Source organism: Triticum aestivum, chromosome 5A, assembly GCF_018294505.1.
Source record: "Triticum aestivum cultivar Chinese Spring chromosome 5A, IWGSC CS RefSeq v2.1, whole genome shotgun sequence".
Classification (NCBI taxonomy): domain Eukaryota; kingdom Viridiplantae; phylum Streptophyta; class Magnoliopsida; order Poales; family Poaceae; genus Triticum; species Triticum aestivum.
The window spans coordinates 449,709,319-449,735,237 of record NC_057806.1 but is presented as its reverse complement, the minus strand read 5'-3'; positions in this window follow the sequence as shown (position 1 = coordinate 449,735,237).

The window sequence follows — 25,919 nt, the reverse complement described above, 5'->3', positions numbered from 1 at the left end:
GCTGCGAAAGGCCAGGCAATGGGGATGGTCTTGAGTGCAGAAGCCGGCTGATGCGGCTTGGAGCGGAACTTCTGGCACCCTTTGCATTTTTGGACCAATTCCTTGGCCTCTTCCAAGGCTGTTGGCCAAAAGAAACCGTGTCGGAAAGCTTTGGCGAGGAGTGCTCTTGAAGCCGCATGGTGGCTGCACTCGCCTTGATGGATGTCTTTGAGAATTGCTTGGCCTTGCTCTGGCTATACGCAGCGCTGGTAGACACCAGTGACGCTGCGCCTGACCAGCTCTCTGTTGACTATGATGTAGGCTGCCGCTCGGCGTTGTACTTGCCAAGCTAAGGTCTCATCAGTCGGCAGCTCTTTGCTCACCAGGAATTTGAGGATGGGCTGGGCCCATGAGGGTGCTGCTATTTCTTCGACCGCCAAAACTGCGACTTGGATGAGGGCGGCTGGGCTGGGAGGCGGCGGGCTGGAGTCAGCAACCGCTTGCTGGATTAATGAAGTCCCCGGGCTGACTGGCGCAGCTCTTGGTCCGAGTTCTGGAGTCTTCAGGCCGGCCACTGCAGTCCTCGGGCCGGGTTCTGCAGTCCCTGGGGCGGCCTCGACTGTGGCGGTTTTGGAGCCATCTGCCAAAATCCCCGTACCGTCTGCCGGGGCTCTGGAGTCGGATCTGACTTTTTCGGGAGGAGCCGGCACAAAGATGGAGTCTGATTCTGGTGAAGGCTTGACAGACGGCTTGAGGAGGCGTTGAAGGGCGACGCCGAATGGTATTGCTTGGCGGGTACAGTCGTTGTCGTTTCTTGGCACATGGAGGAACTCGCACCCCTCGAAATATCCGCTGAGTTGCTACACGAGGAAACGGTAACTCGCCATGTTTGCATCTTTGGCGTCCCAGTCGCCAGACGACTGCTGGACCACTAAGTCCGAGTCACCGTAACACAGGATCCGGCGAATGCCAAGTTCTTTGGCAAGTCGGAGCCCGTGAATGAGCGCTTCGTACTCGACGACGTTGTTGGAGGCGGCAAAGTGGATTTGAAGTGCATATTTGAGCTTGTCGCCCTTAGGGGAAGTGAGGACGACGCCAACTCCAAATCCGGTGCGCATCTTGGAGCCGTCGAAATGCATCCGCCCATGGGTGGAGTCGGGCGCTGGAGGTAGGTACTGGGTCTCGGCCCAGTCGATGAGGAAGCCGGCCAGTGCTTGTGACTCGATGGCGGTGCGGGGATGGTAGTGGATGGTGTAGGGAGCCAGCTCTATGGCCCATTTGGCCACTCGGCTAGAAGCATCTCGGCTTCCGATGATCTCGGCAAGTGGGGCCGTGCAGACCACAGTGATTGGATGCTCTCGAAAGTAAGGCTTCAATTTCTTGGCGGCAAAGTACACGCCATAGCACATCTTCTGGTAGTGGGGGTAGTTCTGCTTGGAGGCCGACAGCACTTCGCTCAGGTAATATACCGGTCTCTAGACAGGTAGTGCCTTGCCTTCCTCCTTGCGTTCCACTACAATGACTGTGCTGAATACCCGGCTGGTGGCGGCGATGTACAGGAGCATAGGCTCCTTAGGATTCGGAGCCGCCAGAACGGGTGGAGTAGTCAGCATCTTCTTCAACTGGAGAAAAGCTTCATCTTCCTTGGGGTTCCACTCAAAAAAAGTGGTCTTCTTCATGAGCTGGTATAAGGGGAGAGCTTTCTCGCCCAGCCGACTGATGAATCGGCTGATGGACGCCAAGCAGCCGTTGAACTTTTGCTCCTCCAGCAGTCGACTTGGCACCTCCATCCTCTCAATGGCCTTGATCTTTACAGGGTTGCACTCTATGCCGCATTCAAAGACCAGGAAGCCAAGGAGTTGGCCGGCTAGTACTCCGAAGATGCACTTCTCAGGGTTCAGCTTGATCTGGAATTGGCGCAGGTTCTCAAAGGTCTCCTTGACGTCTTCCAGCAGTGTTCCACACTTCTCCGTCTTCACCACCACATCGTCCTCGTAGACGTGGGCGTTTCTGCCGAGTTTCTTGAGGAGGCACTTCTGCATGCAACAGTGAAAGGTGGCGCCGGCATTCCTCAAGACGAACGTCATGGTGAGGTAGCAGAAGGCTCCAAACGGCGTGATGAAGGCGGTCTTCAGTCTGTCAGCCGGGTTCAGCTTGATCTGGTGATATCCTGAATATGCATCCAAAAAGCTCAACAGCTCGCATCTGGCTGTGGAGTCTATCACCTGATCAATTCTTGGTAAAGCAAACGAGTCCTTGGGCAAGCCTTGTTGAGCCTTGTGTAGTTAATACACATTCGCCACTGCTTGTTCTTCTTCAGTACCAGGACCGGGTTGGCTAGCCACTCTGGAAAGAATACTTCCATAATGAAGCCGGCTGCTAGGAGTCGGGCTATCTCTTCTCTGACAACTCTTCTCTTTTCTTCTGATAAGCGGCGCAAGGGCTGCCTGACCGGCTTTGCATCAGATCGGACATGTAACTTGTGCTCGGCGAATTCCATCGGTACACCTGGCATGTCTTTGGGGGACCATGCGAAGATGTCCCGATTCTCACAGAGGAAATCGACGAGCTCGCCTTCCTATTTGCTGTAGAGGTTTGCGCCTACGACAACGTACCTCTCTGGGTGCTCCGGATCCAAGGGTATCTTCTTTGTCTCTTTGGCCGGCTTGAAGGAACCCTTAGCCTCCGACTCCTTTGGGTTAGGCGACACCTCTAGCTGCTTGCCGGCCATCGCCACAACCCAGTCAAGGAGCCGCTTCTCGGCTGCGATCACGAGGGACTCGGCCAGCCTACTACTCTCAGTCGCACAGGCAGACGACTTCCGGTAGTCGCCGGCTACTGTCAGAATCCCCCTGGAACTGGGCATCTTCATTTTGAGGTAGGCGTAGTTGGGGCTGCCATGAACTTGGCCAGGGCGGGTCGGCCAAGTAATGCATGGTAGGGGCTCTCGAGGTCCCCCACCTCAAACCAAACTAACTCTCAACGGAAGTGATCTTTGTCTCCAAAGAGGACGTCCATTAGGGTCTTGCCGATTGGTGAGCAAGAAAGATCGGGAACAATGCCGTGGAACACAGTCCAGCTGTTCTGAAGCTGTCTTTGTTTGATTCCTAACTTCTCCATGGTGTCCTTGTACAGAATGTTGATGCTGCTGCCTCCGTCTATCAGAACTCGCAAGAAACGAGCAGCTCGTCTATTCGTGGCAAAGGTGACATCCAAGACCAAAGCATAAGAGCCCAGACTCGGCATCACCTCTGGGTGATCAGCTCTGCTCCAGGTGATAGGCTTCTCGGACCAGTGCATGAACTCTGGTGTCTCTGATGCTACTGCATTCACCTCTTGTCACTGCAGCCGCCTGCTGCGTCGATCATTAGCCACGCTGGTAAATATCACGTAGGCTCCATGCTCTTCGGGGTACTCGTCTTGTACTGCGCCGACTGGCCTGACAGCCGGCTGCTGGGGTGGAGGCGGAGGCTGCTGCCCAGCAGGTGGGGGAGGTAGGAGGTCGTCTCCTTAGGCGATCCTGGTGAGCAAGTGGCACTTTCGGGTGGTGTGATTCGATGGCTTCGCGCCGCTATGGAACTTGCAAGGACCATCCAGAGTCTGCTCGTATGAGAAAGCCGGCAACTAGTTGGGCTTGCCACCTTTCTGCCGCTTGGTTGGAGGCTGCCCGTCTGGCTGCTGGTCTTCAACTGTCGCCACCTGCCGATTGCCGGATGCCAGCTGCGGGGCCTTGCGCTTGTGGTCGTTCTGCTGTTGTTGCCAACTGGCGTCTCCTACCGGAGTTCTAGGAGCCTGAGGGGCCACTTTGCCGGTTGCGCTAACTTGAATCTCCGCCTTCATGGAGGAGTCGACCGTGGCATACTTGTCTGCTACGATCAGCAGCTTGTCGAGGGTTTCTGGCTCGTCACAAAGGAGCTTGTGCTTGAGGAGGGTGCCTTCTCTGCACCCGGCGATGAAGTACTCGAGAGCCTGCACCTCATGCACGCCCTCGCAGGAGTTCCGAAGCTCGGCCCAATGCATGAGAAAGTCGTGACTCGACTCGTTGGGGCCTTGCATGCACAAGGAAAGCTGACGAGGCTTGGGAGGACGCTTGTACATGCTAGTGAAGTTGTGGATGAATGCATCGGTGAAGTCGACCCAGCTATTGATGTTGCGGGGCTTCAGGCTGTTCAGCCATGTCCGGGCCATGCCCTGGAGCATGAGCGGAACGTATTTTACGGCGAGACGCTTGTTACCGTTCGCTATGTTGATGGCCGCGGAGTAGTCAACCAGCCAGTCCTCTGGCTTCATGGAGCCGGTGTACTTGGGCGTGTCTCTCGGGAGCGTGAACCCTTTGGAAAAGGGCTCATCTCGAATGCGGGGCCCAAAACAAGGCGGACCCAACTCGTCTTCTTCTTCCAGCGCCAGGGATCGGTGAGGTCGGTCGATCCGGTGGCGGGCGTCATTTTCTCCGACTCCCTCTCGGCGGCCAAGGCGGTCGCCGAGAGTTGGATGGTCGACAGGCGGCAGGGAGACTCGCCTTTCCTTGCGAGGAGGAGGAGGCGGACAGTCGTCCCGCTCTCGGGCGGCCGTCTTGGTCGCGCTCTATGGTAATGTGAGTCCGACTTTGGCTGACAGCTGGATCCTTGTCTTTCCTTCCTCGGGCGCTGCCAGTCGGCGTCCGAGACGTCGCGCCTTGATCTCGGCGTGGAGGCGGGTCGTCGTTTTGTCGCTGCGGCGCCTCCGTGCGGCAGCCGGCCTTGTTCTGCGCGGCAGCCGTGTCGAGGAGCCGCTGGACTCGCTCCGTCATCAGGCGGCGCTCTTCGCCCTCGATGTTGTCCAGCTCGTCCGCCGCCGCCTGGGCGGCTCGAATGTTCTCCGCAGGCGTGGCGTACACAGGGTGATTTGCCCCGAACAGGTTGGCAATGGCCACGCCGCGCTGCTGTACCGCGCCAAGGCGGCTGGGCCCAGCTGGGGCTGGCGAGCCACCCACAGCACGATCCATCTCACGCTGGTAGGCTTTTGACAAGCGTCTCAGGCTAGCCAGCTTCTTCGCGCCTTCGACGAGCTGAAGGCGGCGCGCCTCCAACGTCTCTGCCTCAGCTTCTTCCGGAATTGGCGCAGTCAGGTCTTGCAGCGCCGCGCCAAGTGGGTCATGCGCTCCTCCGCCGGGAGGCTCATCATGACCGATGACGAGCACCTCGGTGACGGTGCTTCTGTCGCTCTCCGCGCGAGGGATAGGCTCGTCGTAGACCACCACGTTGGTGGGGAACGCGTCGAGCGACGGGTTGTCAGAGTCGACCAGCATCGGGTCGGTGGAGCCTACAGACTCCAAGTCCACGGCAGGCTCGCCGGCGACGTGGAGTTAGTCGAGGAGGCCCGCGAGGAGGCTCTCGGGGCCGCCCGTGCCTGTGTTGGATGTAGGTTCGTCGGAGAGGCAAACCTCGCCGACAAGATCGGCAAGGCAGCTGGCTGCGCAGGCGATCTCAGCGCCGTGCAGCACGTTAGCGCAAACTCCGTCTGGTGTGCCAGGCTGGCTGCGCTTGCCAGGGAGAAAAAGGGTTCCCGTCCAGAGCAGGTCTCTGGACGACGGTGCACCAGGCCCCATGGTGGGCGCCAAATGTCGGGGGTTGGGTGCGACATATGCCAAAGGATGGCTTATCATGGTGGGGGCGAGTAGAACGTTGCCGGTGCCTAGAAACGGGATAAGGCGAAGGCATGCACGCCGGCGAATCTTACCCAGCTTCAGGGCTCTCCGGGGAGATAATACCCCTACTGCTGCTCTGCAGGGTCTCCGCATGATCACTATGACAAAGTGTTTACACGGTTGCTCCTCGAGCTGTTTCCTGGAGGTAGGAGAAGGCAAGGCTAGCTCTCTCCTTCCTATACGATCTGGTCTAGTGCTAATGGATTCCAACCCTTTGCATGGATGCCCTGGGGGTTTATATAGGCCTACCCCCCAGGGGTACAATAGTAATCCGGCTGGGCGCGGGCCCAGCCGTCAGTCTCTCTGGCCGCCGTCTTATCCGTCGACTCCTGGGGCCGGCCGACTGGTGGGCCACGCTGACTGGCTCGGTACGGAGCCGACAGGCCGCGTCCGCCACGGGCGGGTCTTGCCGGCTGCAGATTACTGTAGCTGTGCCTCTAATGATGCAGGCTCGGTCATGAGGTCGTGGCGACAGCTCCGCCGTCTGGCGAGCGATCACTGTGGCCACTACTTGTCGTGTCTGATTAATGGCGCGTGGGGCCAGTGGGAGGGGTCGGCCGACTTCTGGTGGCCGACTCCCATCCGGGCCGACTAGTGGTGCTTTCGCCGTCTTTCGTACGCCCGCCGACTGGTGGGACCCATCATCCCTGGGTCGTACTAGCAGGCCGTCGTGGGCACAGGGCTCAGCCCCCTGGGGCTGACTTCAGGGCCGGCATGGCAATAGTGTCGCGCCGCGCGGAGATCTCCGCGGGTACGGCGTACTGTAGCCACGCCTGCCGTTGAAAAAGGGGTGGGAGTGGACCTTACTATGGCCACTCCCCGTCTCGTCCCTCTTTATGAGGGCATCTGGGTTGTTGGCATCGCGGGCCGACTCCCCAAGGCCGGCTTCTCTAGAAGTCGCCAGTCAAGAGTCGGCTCATCCTGAAGCCATCCCTGGGACTCGGCCGTGAGTGGGCAGTCGGCCGCCTCGCCGCCGACTCCTCAGAAGGCGACTCTTCGTCCTGGGGTCTCGAGGGGCGCAGTCTGCCTCAATGTCTTGAAAGGTTCTGGGCCTGGGTTAGCCTACTTGTGGCCCATTACTCCGACAGCAGGCATCTCAATTGCCTCAGGAGCTTCAGCTAGTTCCTCAACTGCACCAAATTCCTCAACGGGACCCTCTCTACTGAAGACAAAGGCCATTGCTGGACAAGGTCCTCGCCCTAGTCCTCAGAAGAAGCAAGTCGCCTTCCAAGTGTCGTCTGATGAAGACGAAGCTGATGATGATGAACCTGCTGAAATCATCAGAGATAGGAAAGTCAGGGCCGCTAGAGCCAAGGGAACAGATGTGCCGCTGCTTTTGGATCCCAAGTTGATCCTCGAATATATTGATGTTTGGCACAAGGACCCCAACACTCCCATGCGTGATTTCAAGTTGACTCCTGGCCAAAGTCACACGCTGGCCCATTTCATCCAAGAAGAAAAATGGAAATATGAGAAGGCTAGGCAGATCAAGAAAGCACAGTACCAAAAGGAGCGCTATCTGAAGAAAAATGTTGTCTCTATGACAACTGAAGAACTTGTCACTACTCAATCTGAGATCAAGAAACTCAGTGATGAATTTGACGCATACCATGCTGATTGGCTTGGAGCCAAGGTTTGTTTTGTGAAACTTACGGATAACTTCACTTCCAATGTTGCTGCCCCAATGCAACAGGAAGTTCCTCAGGCTGAAGCATCTGCTCAGCCGACTGAAGAACATGCCAGCACCGCTGATGAAAATCAGGTAGCTGAAGAAAATGTGAGTTCCAGGGCTGATGACTGCATTCCAGCCGCTGAAGAAATTTCCAGGGCATCCACTAGTGGTGCGCCTGAAGAAACTGAAGAAATCAGGGCAACTACATCAGTTGTGCCCGAAGAAAATCAACCAAATTCCTCTGCTCCTCCTGCGCCAACACCAACTCCGATCCTGCCATCTGCATTAGATGTGAAGAAGACCAAGGCTGCAGAGCGTGCAGCAGTGAAGAAAAGGAAAGCATCAGCTGCTTCAGATTCTTCAGCTCCGAAGAAGATGAAGCCTTTGACCAGTTCATTTGCTAATCCCATTGATGTTGTTCCAATCTCAACCATGCCATCAAAGGACCTTGTTCCTTTTGGTGAAGAATATGAGATCCCTAGCGAATCTGATGAAGAAAATCATTCTGTTGCTTCGTCAGAGCAGATTGATGAAGAAATTGAAGTGGATATGATCCCTTCAACAACTGTTATCTCCTTGCCTATGCGTCAGTTCATAGCTGAAGAAGCTGGCGTTGAAGAAATGGAAGATGAAGATGTGGACGTTGGCTACTCCACACCCGTGATGAGTGATGAATTCTGGGAAAGTCAGCATCCAAACTCTCCAATGTTCACACCATTGCAACAAATACCTCAGTCCCCCGCACAAACTATTCAAATGGGCTCTGAAGAAAGTCACCCCACTTCATCTGTACATGATGAAATTCCAGCCACTAGTGCTGAAGAAACTTCTGCTGCTGAACATCTGAAGACGCAGACTGCCACTAAAGAGGAACCAGAAATTCCTCAGCCTGAAGAACCTGAGATTGCGATTCCTGAAGTCATGATGCAACTCACTAACACTCCTCTGCCCAAGCCAAAGGATCCATTCTCACGCAAGCAAAAGTTCAAGGCTGATGATTTCTTCGGCGAGCATGTATTCTTCGAAGACTACAACCCTTATAACTCTGCTTGCATTAGGAAGAGGCCTTTCTAGACTGCTAGTCAAGCCAATTTCTATTCCTCAGTGCTGTTCAACAAAGAGAAAATCTTCTACCATTAGCACATTCCTCACGTGGATATGGAATATCTACTGTGTTTCGTGCCAGTCCTTAGTGTTCTTCATGACGCTGGACTGTTAAACTTTTGCTCTGACATCTGTGATTGGAATGAAGAACTGATTCTTCAATTTTATGCGACGCTGCACATTACAGGAGATTCTGAAGATGTGAATTCATGGGTGCTGGACTGAATGTCTGAAAACACTCACTACACAGCACCAGCTTCTGAATTGCTTCGTGCCTTACCACTCAGTCCTCCCCTTGAAGCAGCTCGTTGCATCTATAGTGAACCTGAGCTTACAAATCACTACATGCAGGTTCTGATGAAACCTTTGAAGCTAGGTTAGGCCCCACGAACCAAATTCCTCGTGAAGGAATTAGTTTATGTGCCCAGAACTGTCTATCGTATTCTTACGAGGACAATGAGTCCTATCAAGGCCACGACTCATCTGATGAGGAAATTGTTGGCATCATGAAGAATCTGGTATTAAACGACATTCATGGCATTCCTGTCAATTATCACGATTTCTTCATGAGGATTCTGGCAAATGTTGCACTGTCTCCATTTGAGCTGAAGTCTTATGCACCTTGGATTATGAGATTCCTCGGGACAAGGTCTTCACTCAACTACAAAGCTGATTTTCAGAATCACCTCAGCTACTTGCCCCCGATTGAAGTCCTCAAGCAGACCTATTCGTCAGTTGATGAAAAGGGCAAGGCACCAGCTATTATAGATGAAGGCATTCGTCCATTGGATGGACAGTTTCGCAAAGCTGCCTCTTATTCCACCAATGATGACTCTGCCACACATGACTCTGCCAATGCATCAAAGTCTACTCCTCAAGCCACTGCTCCTTGTGTGATGACTGATCGTGAGCTTCTACCTAGTCTTCACCAGAAGGTGGATCGAAATCACAAATGGGTTAAGCATCAGCTTGGTTCATTTCTTCACAACATGACTGCTACACACAATGAAGTGAAGAAAAACCATTACTACCTCCATGAAGTCTTCGGTCGCACCTGGGCCATTCTATCACATCTGTATGGTGAAGACGATCTGAAGAAAATGGGTCTCAAGGAAGATTTTGACTGGTCTGCACCTCCACCGAAGAAATTCAAGAAGGTCAAGGTTCCTTCCTTGGTGGCCAGCTCATATTCTTCATCGCACGACACTGATGAGAATGAAGACTTGGACGACACTACGGCAGGCCCTATTACGACAAACGACCCCAACAACGCTGGCGCTCCTTCATCAACTTGATATTCTTCAGGGGCGTTAGTCCTCATATTCGATCCTTTTGGTAATTTGATGACAAAGGGGGAGAATTTTGAGTTAGTCTTCAAGCGGTTCTTTCTATATGGGCATTTTTTCAAGCTACAACTCTTGTTCATCTAAGATTTATTGGATCGAGTTGTAAACTTAAACCCGATGGTGCTCTGATACTTTTGATATGTTTTTCTGCATGCTTATTCCTCATATATGCTAATGCATGCATGCTGAATTATATCAGTCACCATATTTCATCATGAATTTCAAATCCTTCACTATTATATGTCAAATGCGTGTATGAATTACAATATATAGGGGGAGATCTCCATGATTCAACTCTTCAAGTGTGCATTGCTTCAAAAGCAAATTCCTCACTATGCACATCTTCAGGGGGAGTTCTTCTATATCTTGCAATCAAATTCCTCAATATCAGTATTTACACTTCATATGTTTATCCCCATTGAAAACTTAACCTATATTGTCATTAATCACCAAAAAGGGGGAGATTGTAAGTGCATCTAGTGCCCCTTAGTTATTTTGGTTTATTGAAGACTTATAGGTTAAGAGACTAATGCGTTTGTGAGTGTACATAGGTCTATAAGTCTATGAGGAGTTTGATATTTACAGAGAAAGTCGATCCCTAAAAATGAAGTTCTTCGACTGAAGACTTTGGATTTCTGAAGACTTTGAAAGTGAAGAAATTGGTGTGACCTTGAAGACTTGGTATTCATTCGAGGAACATGAAGCATGAAGACTTTTGTTTTCGTAGTTTCATTTTCTCTTTCTTGAGTCATAGGAAACACCATACTGTTAAAGGGGGTCGAGGAAATACTAAGGAAAAATTTCCATGTGATGCTCAACTCAAAATCCTACACCTACTAATCCCTTCGAGTGAAGCCATTGGAAATCTCATACAGTCCAGTCATATTCTTCAGTGACAGAGACAAAGCTCTTCTGGTCTCTGAGGAATTTGTTCTGACTGAGGAGTTAGGAATTCGCCAGTGCAGATTTCCTACACAGTGAGGAACATGATAGTCGTGAGGATTTTGCTACTCAAATTCCGACTGTCGCTGTGCTATGCGCCAGCTGTCCCAAAATATCTATCCACCTAACGGTCATATCATTGAAGGGCGTTTATGTCTTATCATGTCGGGCTGCTCCCTAGGCTATAAATAGTCACCCCCTACAACCACTAGCTGGTTGGCTGCTCCGAGAGAAATTGACACATGTCATTTGAGAGCAACCCATCCTCCGAGGACTTTGAGCGAAAATCATCAAGTGAGGAAAAACCCAAACCCAAACACCTACAAACCCCAAGTGATTGAGCATCACTGAAGAGATTGATCCTGCATGGATCCGACGCTTGTTACCTTTGAAGACTAAGCTTCTTCCAGACGGTTAGGCGTCATGGTCTAGTGCATCCAAGAGGAATTGTGGATCGCCTAGTGACCAAGTTTGTGAAGGTTTGGAAGTCACTTGAAGACTTACCACGAGTGATTGGACGAGGTCTGTGTGACCTTAGTTCAAGGAGAATACGGTGAGGACTTGGTGTCCTGAGCTGCATGTTCAGGACTGGGTGTCCGGGACTATGTGTCCTCGAGTTTAAATACTCAGCTGCTCCAACCAGACGTACAACTGAGACAGCAGTTGGAACTGGACTATCAAATCATTGTCTTCACCAAGCTTACTGGTTCCATTTCCTCAACTCTTTCGTTTCCTCATAACTGAGTTGTGTGCTTGTTTGTGTTTGAAGACTTTGACTGAAGACTTTCTCAATTTCCTTAGTTCAATTTCTTCAGTCTGTTTGTCTTCATCCTGTGTTATCCTGTGCTTATGCTTCCTGTACTCTGTGACTGTCTTCATTTCATCACGATGACTATGCTTGTATTCTGATATGATTACTTTTGAGTACGTATTCCGTTGCTAGTAGTTCCTCGCTAAGGAATTTCCTCACTGGCAAATTCCTCAGTGAAGAACATCATAAAAATCGCCTATTCACCCCCCTCTAGTCGATATAACGCACTTCCACAAAGAAAAGTCGAAGTACATAAAGGGGCTTCAAGAGAGGAACCTGGGGTGCCACCACCTCGGAAGTCGTAGTTACGTGGGGAAGAGGCCCATATGGGTTAAGGAGGACGCGGAACACGAAAGTTTGTGGATCCCAAACCCCTTGGCGGAGTTCACCATCCCAGAGGAGCATGACATCATCAGGGCCTGGTACCATTGGGACCCAGTCAACAAGGTTTTTGAAACGGACGCGGTCACGACGGAGTTCATGAGACTCCTGGTAATTTTTAATTTACCCCCTAATTTTAGCTTCTGATCAATTCGACTGCATGTTTAGTCACATTTGTAAACGATCCTTGTTCCTTTTGCAGAAAGAGTAGCACAAGATCACGGTCGAAAGTGACTAGCCTTCTGAGGCGTTGGCGAGGCCCAAGTGGGACACCCCATTCAACCGGGGCTTGAACATATTCAAAGGACTCCCAGTGGACAATCGGCCATCGTATGGACACATGCACGGCGTCGGAGACGGCGCCACGTGGAAGAAGTACTTCCTTGAGGCCATGGAGGAGACGAAGGAAAGAAAGAGGTTAAATGAAGAAAACATCGAGAAGAAGGCTGAGATTGCAGTTGATAAGAAATCAGCCAAGACAGTCAAAGCAGCGGTAGCTGCCGCAAGAGAGGAGATGGCAGCTTCGTATAGTGTCTTGGTCCCGGCTATCGTCAGTTGGACAAAGCAAAATCCTAATAAAGAGGCAGCGGACTTTCCCCTTGCCAACTTCTTCGGGAGCATTTTGTTTAGCGCACCTGCTCCTACACCTGCTGGCAGCCCGTCCTCCGTCTCTGGCGTGCTCGGCGGGGCTTCGTCTTTGGATAAGCTCGACACCCTCACGATACCTGTCACACCGGCCCTCTTTAATATATGTATAATCTCCCGTTTCCATTGCCTTTCAGATGTCTCACATCACAGACATGTCTTTGCAGGCCGACGTAACCCCGTGCACCATACTGTACACCATCAGCAGCCAGAAGGTGGACGTGGGGAAGTTGATGATAGTGAAGCCAAAGAAACAATTGTTCCAAAGTTGGTCGATCCCCCCTAACGTCTTCAAGGTTTCTGTGGCTAGTGGCAAACCGGGCCACGAGAATTAGGCTCCTCCTGTACTAGGGGGAGATGATGACGAGACCCCGGGATGGCTTGGTGATTGCAAGAGTTGGGTCCTATTGTAGCCAAAGAGTCTGCTTCGTCTAGAGGCGGCTGGGAGCACACCCTCGACCACGCAGCCTCAGCAAGGTATGAACACCAACACCCCACCTACATAATTAGCATCGCATGTCGTGCCTTGTGATAGCAGACGTCATGAGGAAGAGGCTCCATTAGTCATTGATGACGTCGTCGCCACCGAAGAAGCAATGCATGATGTCGATGCCATCGATGAGGATGATGATGACCCTCTATAGTATCTCAATACTGGCGCCTATGACACCGGAGGATTGATGGCTCAGCAGTATGAGTACTCGGGGTTTGAGCGTGATGAGTCGGTGCCTGAATTCCGCAGGATGAACGTATTATAGACGAATGTCGGTGTCAAAACCGGCGGATCTCGGGTAGGGGGTCCCGAACTGTGCGTCTAGGTGGATGGTAACAGGAGACAGGGGACACGATGTTTTACCCAGGTTCGGGCCCTCTTGATGGAGGTAATACCCTACATCCTGCTTGATTGTTCTTGATAATATGAGTAGTACAAGAGTTGATCTACCACGAGATCAGATAGGCTAAACCCTAGAAGCTAGCCTATGGTATGATTGTTGTTCTGGGTCCTACGGACTAAACCCTCCAGTTTATATAGACAAGGAGGGGGCTAGGGTTACACGGAGTCGGTTACAAGGAAGGATATCTACATATCCGTATTGCCAAGCTTGCCTTCCACGCCTAGGAGAGTCCCATCCGGACACGGGACGAAGTCTTCAATCTTGTATCTTCATAGTCCAACAGTTCGGCTAAAGGATATAATCCGGCTGTCCAGATACCCCCTAATCCTGGACACCCTCAGTAGCCCCTGAACCCGGCTTCAATGACGATGAGTCCGGTGCGCAGATTGTCTTCGGCATTGCAAGGCGGGTTCCTCCTCCAAATACTTCATAGAAGATTTTGAACACGAGGATCGTATCCGGCTCTGCAAAACAAGTTCCACATACCACCATAGAGAGAATAATATTTCCACAAATCTAATCTGCTGACGTACCCCGTAGTGTGACATCACGCCACAGCCAGGTCTTTATTCGAATCATTTTTCATAACCCATCTCAGCGTGTTTCGCGAGGCGGTTTCCTTAGCACGTCTTGTCTAAACAGAGATCGTGTCCCCTTTATTACGGGAATCTCATCAATATGGACGTGGGTAACCCAACTGTGCCTATTGGTAGGACTCCTAGATCTTAGGCAACTCCCAAACGTCCACAAGGAGGACGCTTGATATTCACCCTCTTTATAAAGGGGACAAGGATTTTTCTTTTTTCCCTCTCGTGCTCAATCAAATCCTTCCCCCGCTTCGAGTTCTAACACTCAAAACTCAGGTCAGGTGCTTCGGACCTTCAACTATGTCCGGATCCAACCTTCAAGGTCGGTGGATGCCTTCCTCCGTCATGGAGGACGACATCAAGAGGTTGAGAGAGGCCAGATATCTGACCGCCGAAATTTCGCATCGGCTGCCCGCCCGAGGGCAGGTCGTCCCTACTCCCGAACCCAACGAGAGTGTCGTGTTCGTCTCCCACTTCATCCGAGGAATAGGCCTCGCTCTGGATCCCTTTGTTAGGTGTCTTATGTTCTATTATGGGCTAGATTTTCACGATCTGGCCCCGGATTCCCTTCTTCACATCTTGACATTTATTGTCGTATGTGAGGCCTTCCTCCGCATTACCCCTCACTTCGGCCTGTAGCTCAAGACCTTCTATGTGAAGCCGAAGATGATCGAGGGGCAGCACGCAGCGTGCGGAGGCGCTTTAATAAGCAAAATCGCTGACGCTCCATGGCCTGAGGGTTGCTTCCGAGAGGTGTCCAGATTGTGGCAGCGGGAGTGGTTCTACATCACAGCTCCCTGAAGTGCCAAGTGGGTAGCTTCCCCCACCTTTCGCTCAGCCCCCCCGCCACAACTAATGTCATGGATCAGCAGGGGCTGAGCTGGGGTCCAGCCAAGGACATGCCAATACTGCAAAGCCGTATCCGAGATCTCTTTGAGAGAGATTTCAGTCTGGTTATGGTAGTGCAAGTTATGCTAGTTCATCAAGTCCAGCCTTGCAAACGCCGGCCCCTTCGCATGTGGGAATTTAACCCGGAAGGACCACGAGCTATTCAACATTTCCTCGGCATGACACACGAAGAGATGTACAAATTGTTCTTCGGACCACAAATAATGTGTCCGGACATCACTAAGGATGCAGGTCTGAGCTGCAATCGCCCGGATACCCAAGTAAGTAGCCCCGCATCCAAACACACTATCCGTTTATTTATCGCAACGTTGCCCTAAAAAAGTCGCTCTTTGACCAAGATTGGATAGCGAAGGCAAAGCTGAACAGGTGTCCGGCCCCCCTCCCTGAGACCTCACCAAATCCCGTGCTAACCAGGATGCTAGAGATCGCACCTTATCAAGCGCCCTCAGGATAAGATAAAGGGGGGAACAAGGAGTCTAGCGCCTCCGTGAAGGAGGTTAGCCGGGAAGGAGGAACTGAAACTTCCTCTCCCCAGAGAAGGAAGAGAACTGCCTCTGAGGACCCGGAGACAATGGTCTCCAAACGGGGGAAGAAATCTCCACCGGAGGGTCCTGCCCTGGGGGATACGCTGGCCGCACTATGCCCTCAAGGGGATCAGCCCTCCACCGAGCTGTAAGTAAAAAGGTACTTAATAATGAAAATATCTCGCTTTACTTATGAGGAAAATAATCAAAGCATTTATCTTGCAGTTCGGATCTTAGCCCTTCTCAGCAGAGCTCATCTTCAGGGGATCTTCTTCAGAGATGATGGAGAGAGAAACGCCTCCCCCTGCCACACCGCCTCACGAGGCAAGCGACCGCGAGGTGTCGTCGCGGAGGGTTTCTCCTGATCCGGCAAGGCCAGAAGGTAATCCTATGGCCACCCGAAGTCCTCAGTATCCAGCTCTTGAAGAGAGCAATAAAAAGAGTCCAGCACCATCTGGTGTGCGGTCAGACGTACTGAGGGATCTGCTAGAGCAAGCGGCTATCTCAGAGGAGCACCGCACATTAATGGGTACGGTGATTGAAAGGATTTTGTCCGCTAAAAGCGGGTTGCATGAAGCCTTTATGAGTCTACTCACGGGTTTTGAGGTACACGAAATGATGTACATTGTTGAAAGTACCATACATTTTTAGATGTGCCCTATGTAGATAGTAGCCCTGGGACTCTAATTGTCGTCGAAAACAGTGGCAACCAGAGGATGATAGTCCCAGGTAATAACCAGACCGCCTTTATGTGCAGGTGGTTGAAGCTCCAGTGGCTAGCCGGACTGATGTGTTTGCCGAACTAAGGCGGCAACTGGATGCGGCAGATGCCGACATCGTGCTTGTTAACAAGCGGCTTGACGAGGCACGGGGTAGGTGATTTTTTTGGTGATTGTCACATAATAAGAGCAGCATGATGCCATTATCTTTAATATGTTGTGACTACAGATGGAGCTGCCACCATGGAGACCCTTCGGGCGGAGCTTGCCCGAGCCAAGGAGTAAGCTAGGAGTAGCAATGCGGCTGCTTTAAAGGCGGCCGAAGAGTTAAGGGCCGAATAGGCCGCGCATTGCGAGAGCAAAGAAAAATAGCCAAGATGGCTATAGAGTTAAAATATGCCCCTAACCGTTACCAGCTTCTTGAAGAAGAAAACCGGGCGAAGGCGACGGACCTGGAAAAGGCCCGGGTGGCCGCAAAGGAAGCCCGCTCCAAAGTTAGAGCAACGAAGGAGGCGCTGCATTAAGCTGCGGATATTGTATCTGGGAAGCCCTTCTTATTGCGGACTAAGTTCGGGGATCCGAAATATGCACCTCTGGACCGGCTATGGAGTTCTGCGGACGCCTACGTGGATTTGGCTGTAGGTGCTATTGATGCGGCCGAGTACTTCAAGGATCGGAAAGATCACGAAGTGGAAAAACTGTTTTGGTCACAGTTTCATGCTCCAGCCCGTCCGCTGCTGTTGAATGAGCAAATGGCCGAGTGGGCCGAGCTCCATAGATTATCCGGACGTGCCATGACGTCTGTTGTGGATCATCTGTGGCCGGGAGGGCGAAGGCCGAATAGCTACTTTAGCTTAGTGCAACAATTCCTTGGTGCTGTGCCACACATCGATGTTGTAAAGAGGTCGGCATGCATAGAAGGCTCGCGGATGGCCCTTGCCCGTGTCAAAACATACTGGGCGGAGATGGATGCCACCACTTTGCGGCACAGGGTTCGGCCATAGGCCGAGTGGCTGCCGAGCACTACTTTGAAGAAGTTCTTGAAGGCGCTCGTTCGATAGAGGCTCAGTGCTCGAAGAATATTATATTTGAGTGACATGTATTCCCATTGTAAAAACAATGTTTTATTGATTTTATCAAGGTTGTATTTATACTTTTGCCCAAAAGTATTATGATGCCTCCTGTGCGACCGTTTATGTATATATGTATATAACCTGAAAGATGGCAGTCGTCGGCTTCAGCCCCCACGCATATAATGCGGGGGTGCTCGCAGAAGACGCATGTTCACACTTGATCCAACGTCTTGGTCCATTAAGGAGGTGATAGCGCAGCGAACTAGGCAATCAGACTAATGCTTTAACACTTTCACTTAGCCAGAGGAGTTTGATAGTGGGGCTACTATATAGCCCCTGGTGGCTCCACGCTCATACGAATTCGGGGTGCGTACATGCCTGGCCGGGAAACGGCCCTTCGTTAAGGCGGAGGAATCCCGAAGATTCCGCTAGGTCATCGAGTGGTTGACCAGTCTCACACTATATCATGACAGTCAGATTTCGCCTTTCTCTACTAAGGTGCTCGTCCTGATGAACCAGGGCACAATCGCAGTAGTTCTCCTAGTGCAGCCTTAGCCAATAGAGCGGAACATAAGGCAGCAAAACACAGGAGCCGGGCAAACCCAACATTTGACCAAAGAGATGATTCGGAGCTGATGCATATAAGGCCAAACTCGCGACGCCGAACACTCCCTAAGGTATTCGGTCTTTATGATGTAAACCGGGCTAAATAGTGCCCTTTGTAATAAGCCCCTGGTGTCTAGGTACGTGCAATATTCTGACATGGAAACATGCCAATACGTCAGCATCCTTCTCAATTGTACTGAGAATCCGAGGGATGTGTATCAACAAGAGACAGTAAAAAAGGATTACGCATGGTCTTAATCTAAAACGAATCCTTGGAGCGGGTCCCTGCTGCACGTCTGCCTGTGTCTCCGTTGTGCCGTATCCTGGATGGGTGTAGCACGATGGTCATCTATGAAAGAGAGGAACTTAGTTGAAAAGTTGTCGTGCAAAAGGCAGGTTATACTCAATAAACCATGTACAGTTCAAGATGAGTAAAGTTGAGCCTAATTGTCACTTGTATACACCCATTGAGCCCCATGTATTGTTATAGGGGTATAGCCATCAAACCTGTATCAATTATATATAGCTCCACTGGACTCGTCTAACCGTGTCTGTGGTCTTACCGACCTGTCAGATGCTTTAGTTGGTGAGGCCGTCTAGTGTGCGGCTGCCAAGGCAACCGCACGGTCTTCCATGCGCAAGGAGCTCTCAATATTTCCATTTACTGTAATGATGCCACGTGGACCGGGCATCTTAAGCATGAGAGAAGCATAATGTGGTATTGCGTTAAAGCGAGCGAAAGCTTCGCGTCCGAGTAGTGCTTGATAGCCACTTTGGAACAAAGCGATGTGGAAGGTTAAATTTTCGCTGCGAAAGTTATTGGGAAAGTCGAATATAACCTCTAGTAGCAGGGAGCCCGTGCAATGGGCTTCTGGGCCTGGCGTTACTCCTTTAAAGGTAGTATTGCTATGGATGATTTTTGTTGGCTCTATCCCCATTTTGCGGACTGTGTCCTGATATATCAGGTTTAAACTACTGCCGTTGTCCATCAGGACTCGTGTGAAGTGGTATTCGTCGATTATCGTGTCCAACACCAAGGCAGCCCATCCTGCATGCCGGATACTTGCCGAGTAATCCCGATGGTCAAAGGTGATCGGTTGGGATGACCAGTGGTAGAACTCTGATAGGCCCTAGGGCATGTGTCTCTAGGAGTGCCGCTTTGTTTCTCCCCTTCATCATGTGTAACACGTTTACTGTTTTGACTTTTGGTGGGAATTTCTTCTGTTCCCCAGTGCTTTGCTTGCGAGGCTCATGCTCGTCTTCGCTTGGTGTATCCCGCCCCTTGTGTTCGGCGTTGAGTTTGCCGGACTGCTTATAGACCCAACATTCTCTATGGGTATGATTTTTCAGGTTTATCGGGGTGCTGTGGATCTGACATAGTTTGTCCAGAATCTTGTTCAGGCTGGATAGTTCGTCTCTGTTGCCTTTGGAGGTCAGCTTTTGCTGACCTAGCCGAGAGCTTCTGAATCTGGCGTTTACGTCGTGCTCTTTGGGTTGTCTTCTTTATTCCGGCGCTTGTTTTTTCTGCGTCGTGGCTTCCCGTTTCCGTCCCTGACTTTGGATGTACTTGGGTCGCTGGTACTGCATCGGGCTAACCAGCTGTCCTTGCCCGCGCAAAAGCGGGTCATGAGGCTTGTTAATGCTTCCATTGTTCTTGGCTTTTCTTGGCCGAGGTGTCTGGCAAGCCATTCGTCTCGAACGCTGTGCTTGAAAGCTGCTAAGGCTTCGGCGTCTAGACAGTCGACTATTTGGTTCTTTTTAGTGAGAAACATGTTGCAAAGTTTTCGGGCTGACTCTCCGGGCTATTGAGTTATATGACTTAAATCGTCTACATCCGGTTGTCGGACATAGGTCCCTTGAAAATTTGCCTGAAAAGCGTCTTCAAGCTCTTCCCAGCTTCCAATGGAGTTTTCGGGGAGGCTTTTAAGCCAGTGCCGAGCTGGCCCTTTGAGCTTGAGGGGTAAGTACTTGATGGCGTGGAGATCGTCTCCTCGAGCCATGTGGATATGGAGGATGTAGTCCTCAATCCAGACCCCAGGGTCTGTCGTTCCGTCGTATGCCTCTATGTTTACGGGTTTGAATCCCTCTGGAAATTCATGGTCCAGCACCTCATCGGTGAAACATAGGGGGTGTGCGGCACCCCTGTATTTGGGTGTACCGTGGTGTTTGGATTTTTGTTGTGTTGCATTGCATGCTGGAGCACGCTTGCTTGGCCCGTAGATGGATCTGGCTGCGCCGTCCTTTTGATGCGAGCCCTCACGTGGATCGCGTACTGGCTTGTGTGCGGCATCGTTTGCCGCTCTATGTTGGCCACGAGGTCGTCTATCCGACCGGATGGATGCTTTGTTTTTTGATTGCGGGGGATCTAAGGCCTCCTCATTGAATTTAGGTAGCAGCTTTCGCTTCGGGTAGCTCTTTGTGTGGCGACTACCGCCGTACTTTGCTGCAGTGTTGTTTACTTCACTCCATCTAATTCTGAGTGTGTCTTGTGCAGCCCTGAGCCTTAGCTTCTGCTTTTTCAGACTCCTCGTAGTGGCAACAAGCCTTTGATGGGTATTCTGTTGCTCCGGGTACCTGTCCGGTGTGATGTCATCCGGACTGTTATCTCTGCCGGAGTCAGGTTGTTCGGTTTGATTCTTCGTGTTGCCGTGGTCGGACGGTGGTTCAATGTCGTGTTTGTCATCCGCTGGCTCACCCTACTCTATCGTTGGGTCTATATGATCACTGTTTATGCTGAGGCGGGATTTGGAGCGGCGCTTACGCCGCCGCTTTGACTGCTTCTCGAGGGAATGATCCGTCGCTGTGTCCTTCCATTCCTCGTCGTCATTTTCTTTGGTTGTGTCCACCATGTATGCATCATATGATGAAGTGGGCATCCAGTGCCCTGTGGGCAGTGGCTTCTGTTCGTCTCCTGCATCGTCGTCCATACCGTCGATGTCTTCGGAGTCGAAGGCGAGCATGTCGGTCAAATCGTCGACAGTGGCTAGTAGGTGGGTGATGGGTGGGCGGCGAATTTCTTCGTCGTCCACATCCCAATCTGGCCGACCATAGTTCGGCTAGGACTCTCCAGACTGGGAGAGAGACCTTAATGAGTTCAGTATGTCGCCAAAGGGCGAGTGCTGAAGGATATTCGCGGAGGTGAACTCCATGATCGGCGCCCAGTTGGATTCGATAGGCACGGGCGCAGGCGGTTCGGGGTCCGTGGCCAGGGAAGAATCCGGCAGTTTGGTGTCACGGCTCTCGTGAAGGGTAAGGTCGATACTTGGCTCGATCACCGCTGAGAATGCGGCCTCCGTGGCAGGGTCTATCCACCCGTCCATGGATGGCGCAATTGGCTCCGAATTGAGGGTCGGAGCGGTTGCCGGTGCGGTATCCTGAACACTGTCCGATGGTAGAGCTAAATCATGCTCATCGTGACCGTGCAGCGCACTGGGCAGGGGCTCGAATCCGTCAAAGATCGAGTCTCTGCGATTGTCGGCCGTGTAGTTTAAGCTTCCAAACCTGACTTGGTGGCCAGGGGCGTAACTCTCGATCTGCTCTAGATGGCCAAGCGAGTTGGCCCGCAGTGCGAAGCCGCCGAATACAAAGATCTGTCCAGGAAGAAAAGTCTCACCCTGGACTGCATCACTATCGATGAACAAAGGAGCCATCAAGCCTAACGATGACAACAAAGAGGAACTCTCAATGAAAGCACCAATGTCGGTGTCAAAACCGGCGGATCTCGGGTAGGGGTTCTCGAACTGTGCGTCTAGGCGGATGGTAACAGGATACAGGGGACATGATGTTTTACCCAGGTTCGGGCCCTCTTGATGGAGGTAATACCCTACGTCCTGCTTGATTGTTCTTGATAATATGAGTAGTACAAGAGTTGATCTACCACGAGACCAGAGAGGCTAAACCCTAGAAGCTAGCCTATGGTATGATTGTTGTTCTTGGTCCTACGGACTAAACCCTCTGGTTTATATAGACACCAGAGGGGGCTAGGGTTACATAGAGTCGGTTACAAGGAAGGAGATCTACATATCCGTATTGCCAAGCTTGCCTTCCACTCTAAGGAGAGTCCCATCCGGACACGGGACGAAGTCTTAAATCTTGTATCTTCATATTCCAATAGTCCGGCCAAAGGATATAATCCGGCTATCCGGATAGCCCCTAATCCAGGACTCCCTCAACGACCTTCCAGTAGCAAAGCAGCATAGGAAGAGACCGAGGAAAGGCAACAAAGCTGCTTCTATGAGCCAGCCGCCTCTACAGCCTCGGGTTCAAGACCATATGCCTATCATAGGTGTGGCGAAATACGATATCCCCGATGATCCGATCCTACCTAAGGCAGCGGTAGAGGCCATATACGGTGATCTCAGGAGACTTCATGATGATGTGATGCAAAGAGAGAAAAGCCTAACCGCCTCGTAAAATCTAGGATACCCGATCTATGTGGTTAACATGGCGTAGCAAAGGTTGTACATCGACACATTCCCCGCGGAAAAGTTCTTCCTTCGATTCGATTACATCTTCGACATGTTTCACTTGAAAAAGATGGATTTTATGTTTGTGCGCCTTTTTGCCTTATACATGAACTACATCCTCAGGATTGAGCAGATACCTTATATCTGCGTCGCTGATACGTACTTCATTCACGAGGGCTTCTTAGCAGTCTGCCCAAAGAATTGTGAATACGCGAGTAACTACATCGCCCATTTCATGGCCGGCAATAAGGACAAGGAGACGATTCTCGTGCCTTATCATCCCATGTAAGTCATTTGCGGATATCCTTCCTTCGATTTCAATCATTTATTTGCACGCCCGGAAGCTAATTTGAGGTGTACTTATTTTGCGCAGCGACGGGCGCGTTGTCCTCATCATCCATTACCCCCGATTCTCCCACACTCTTTACTTGGACTCATCAAAGAACATGAAGAAAAAGGATTACACCCACATCAAATCTGTTCTCGACAGTGCTATCTTTAGCTACGGCCTACAGGGTGGAGAGATCACGCTCAAGAAGACAAGGAACCGTGCGCACGCCTTCGTCCATAAGACCGACTTCTACTGCATCCAGCAACCAAGTGATACTCTCAGTGTTGGATTCTATGTCCTCCACCACATGCTGGAGTACAGACGGGATCAACAAAACCTTCACATGTCACCTAGATTCGATGATGCCCATATTCTGCAATTGGCAAAGAACCTAGGAGATATCCCGGATCATCGACTTCGAGCTGAGTTCTATCACATCCAGCATGAACTTTCCCAAATCATCATGAAGGAGGTCCTCGAAAAAACATGATGTTCTACGAAGAAGGGAAAACGTCGCGGGAAGACGTCCAAACACGCGTACCCGCTCAGCGTCTCGACCTGAAGCCTTTCACTGCACTCAGGGACTATCTCCCTGACTTGGATGGATGGCATGACATGTTGGAGTGATTGACGATATATGAAAATGTGTCCGTTTAGTCCATACATTCTCTATGACGAAACTTTTGAGTTATGCACGATGAAACTTTATTTGTGATGTAATTAAACCGTCCTCCTCCACTAGCGTAGATCATTCTAGTTAGGGCATTTTGGGCACGATGAACTTCATTATTTATGCTTATGATATGTTGCTTCTATTTTTGCTAAGTTTGTCTCTTTCTATTGCTCAACTATATATGTTTGGGCACGACTCATGTGAAAATGCAGGTACATAGATCATCGATGGCAAAGAAGTGCTACACCAGGAGTATACGATGAGTGGCCAGAGTGTCAAGCCCAGGTGTACCTGTTTCCGAGCGACAGCCGGAGAGGGTCGATAACAGAGGCAAAGCGGAAAGTAGTTAGTTTAGGTTCACGCTAGTGTGAGAGAGGGATATGAACCGATGCCTCAAGAAGTATTACATTATGTATGATGAGACATGTCATGTAACTTGTATAGCTATATCGTGATTATGATGTGACGACATGATTTGTGTTGGATGATACAAAAAGACTATTATGTGTATGATATGATGAGCATATTGCATGTTTATGATATGATTAGAATACTATATAAAATCTGTACAAAAACATCGAAAATAAATAGGAAAAAAAGATATGAGAAAATATAGTAGTAGCGCTCTTTAGCGCTGGACAGGAAAACGCTACTGCGAAAGCACTTAGTAGTAGCGCCATATGGAAAGCGCTACTGCTAAGTACTATAGCAGTAGTGCGTGTCAAAACGCGCTAGTTCTAAATGTTATTTGTGGCGTCGTATCAGTAGCGTGGTGCCCCGTGCTACTGATATCCCTTAGACCTGCGCTACTGCTAGGCTTTTCCCTAGTAGTGTCCTTCAAATCCCAAGTCTACGCCAAGCCCTCGGCTCCATCTCAAGCGCCTAAGACAACAACTCCAAAGAGATCAACAAGAAATATCTCAGCTGCAGAGAAGAACAAGGCCCCAATGCTTGAAGTTCAGGAAGATGATGAGCCACCATATGGCTCGCCACCGGATGTGATGCCTATATGCATGATCATTGCCATGAATAACATCATAACTACGTGCTTTCCTATAAATTATGCAACAATATTTTTTTTACCCACCATATGCTATTTATTTGAGAAGGAAGCCTCTAGTGAAAACTATGCCCCCGAGTCTACTTAATCATATTGCTAAAAACCAAAAATACCTTGCTGCAATTGGACTCTTTTTATCTATCTACCACTACAAGATTTAATTCTTGTAAGTAACGAATTCAAGGAGATTGACAACCCTCTTGTCCATGTTGGGTGCAAGTATTTGCTTTGGTGTGTGCAGGTGTCATTCACTATGGTTTGAGTGATTCTCCTATTAGTTTAATAAACCTTGGTTCTCATTGAGGGAAATACTTATCAGCTACTATATTTCTTCACCTTTCCTCTTCAGGGAAAATTCCCACGCAGCTCACAAGTAGCACTTGTTGTCCTACTTGGAAAAGCCTCACTTTGCTATGCTCTGAAGATGATCTTGCTATTGATGGCTTCAAGAAGAACTTCAAGTTTTTCTCTAAGTCTCTATCAACTGAGCAGTGGCGTGCTACTCCTTCCATCGAAGATTCAGACTATTCATCTTCAGCCCCAACAGTTCATGCTCGTATCATTCACGAAGAAGATGATGCCACTTCTCCTGTGATAGCTTCATTGCGCTAGGATTCTACGTCAGGCCCTTCTGCTCTGCCCAGACCAATGTCGGCCCAGCTGCAACAACATCTTCACCCCCCAGGAATGTTTAAACACTCTATATCTTCAAACATTTTTGGTCATTTGATGACAAAGGGAGAGAACCATATAAGTTGATAGTCTTCAAGAGGGCATATTGGGTTGGGCTTGCTATATTTTGTTGAGTTTCCAACTCTCATTCTGTGCATTTGATGTTTTTGGGTTGTAAACTTAAGTCCTAATGGATGTCTGCTACATTTGCTATTTTTCGTTCTTGCGCATTACCAGTTCTTAATCTTGTGCACATGAAGTCACTTTATAGAAACCCATTTATCATTGTGCATTACATTATCTTCAAAGTATTCTTTGTATGCACTATGTCTTGACTTCATGATAAAGAGGGAGATATCCACAAAGTGAAACCTGCCATGTGCATTTGCATTCAACGGCAAATTACTTATATCCACATCTTCATGGGGAGTCCTTTCAACTTCATGAAGCCAAATACCTTGTTCCTTTACTTTCACATACGTATTCCCGTTGAAAATTATAACCAGTTTGTCATCAATCACCACAAAGGGGGTGATTGTAAGTGCATCTAGTGCCACCCCTAGTTAGTTTTGGAGTATTGACGACAGACTTGGTTAAGGGACTAATGTGTTTGTGAGATTCACAGGAGAACACAAATGGAAGTCCCTGGAGATTTGGTTTACCCATCAATGATGACCCCTAAAAATGTGTGAAGACATTGAAAATAATGGTGGTACGCAAAGACTTTCGCTTGAAGAAAGGGAGCGTGAAGACATAGTCTTTTGGTAGTTTTATTTTTTTTCTTTCTTGAGTCATAGAAACCACCTTACTATTAAGTGGGGTCGAGGTAAACAAAGT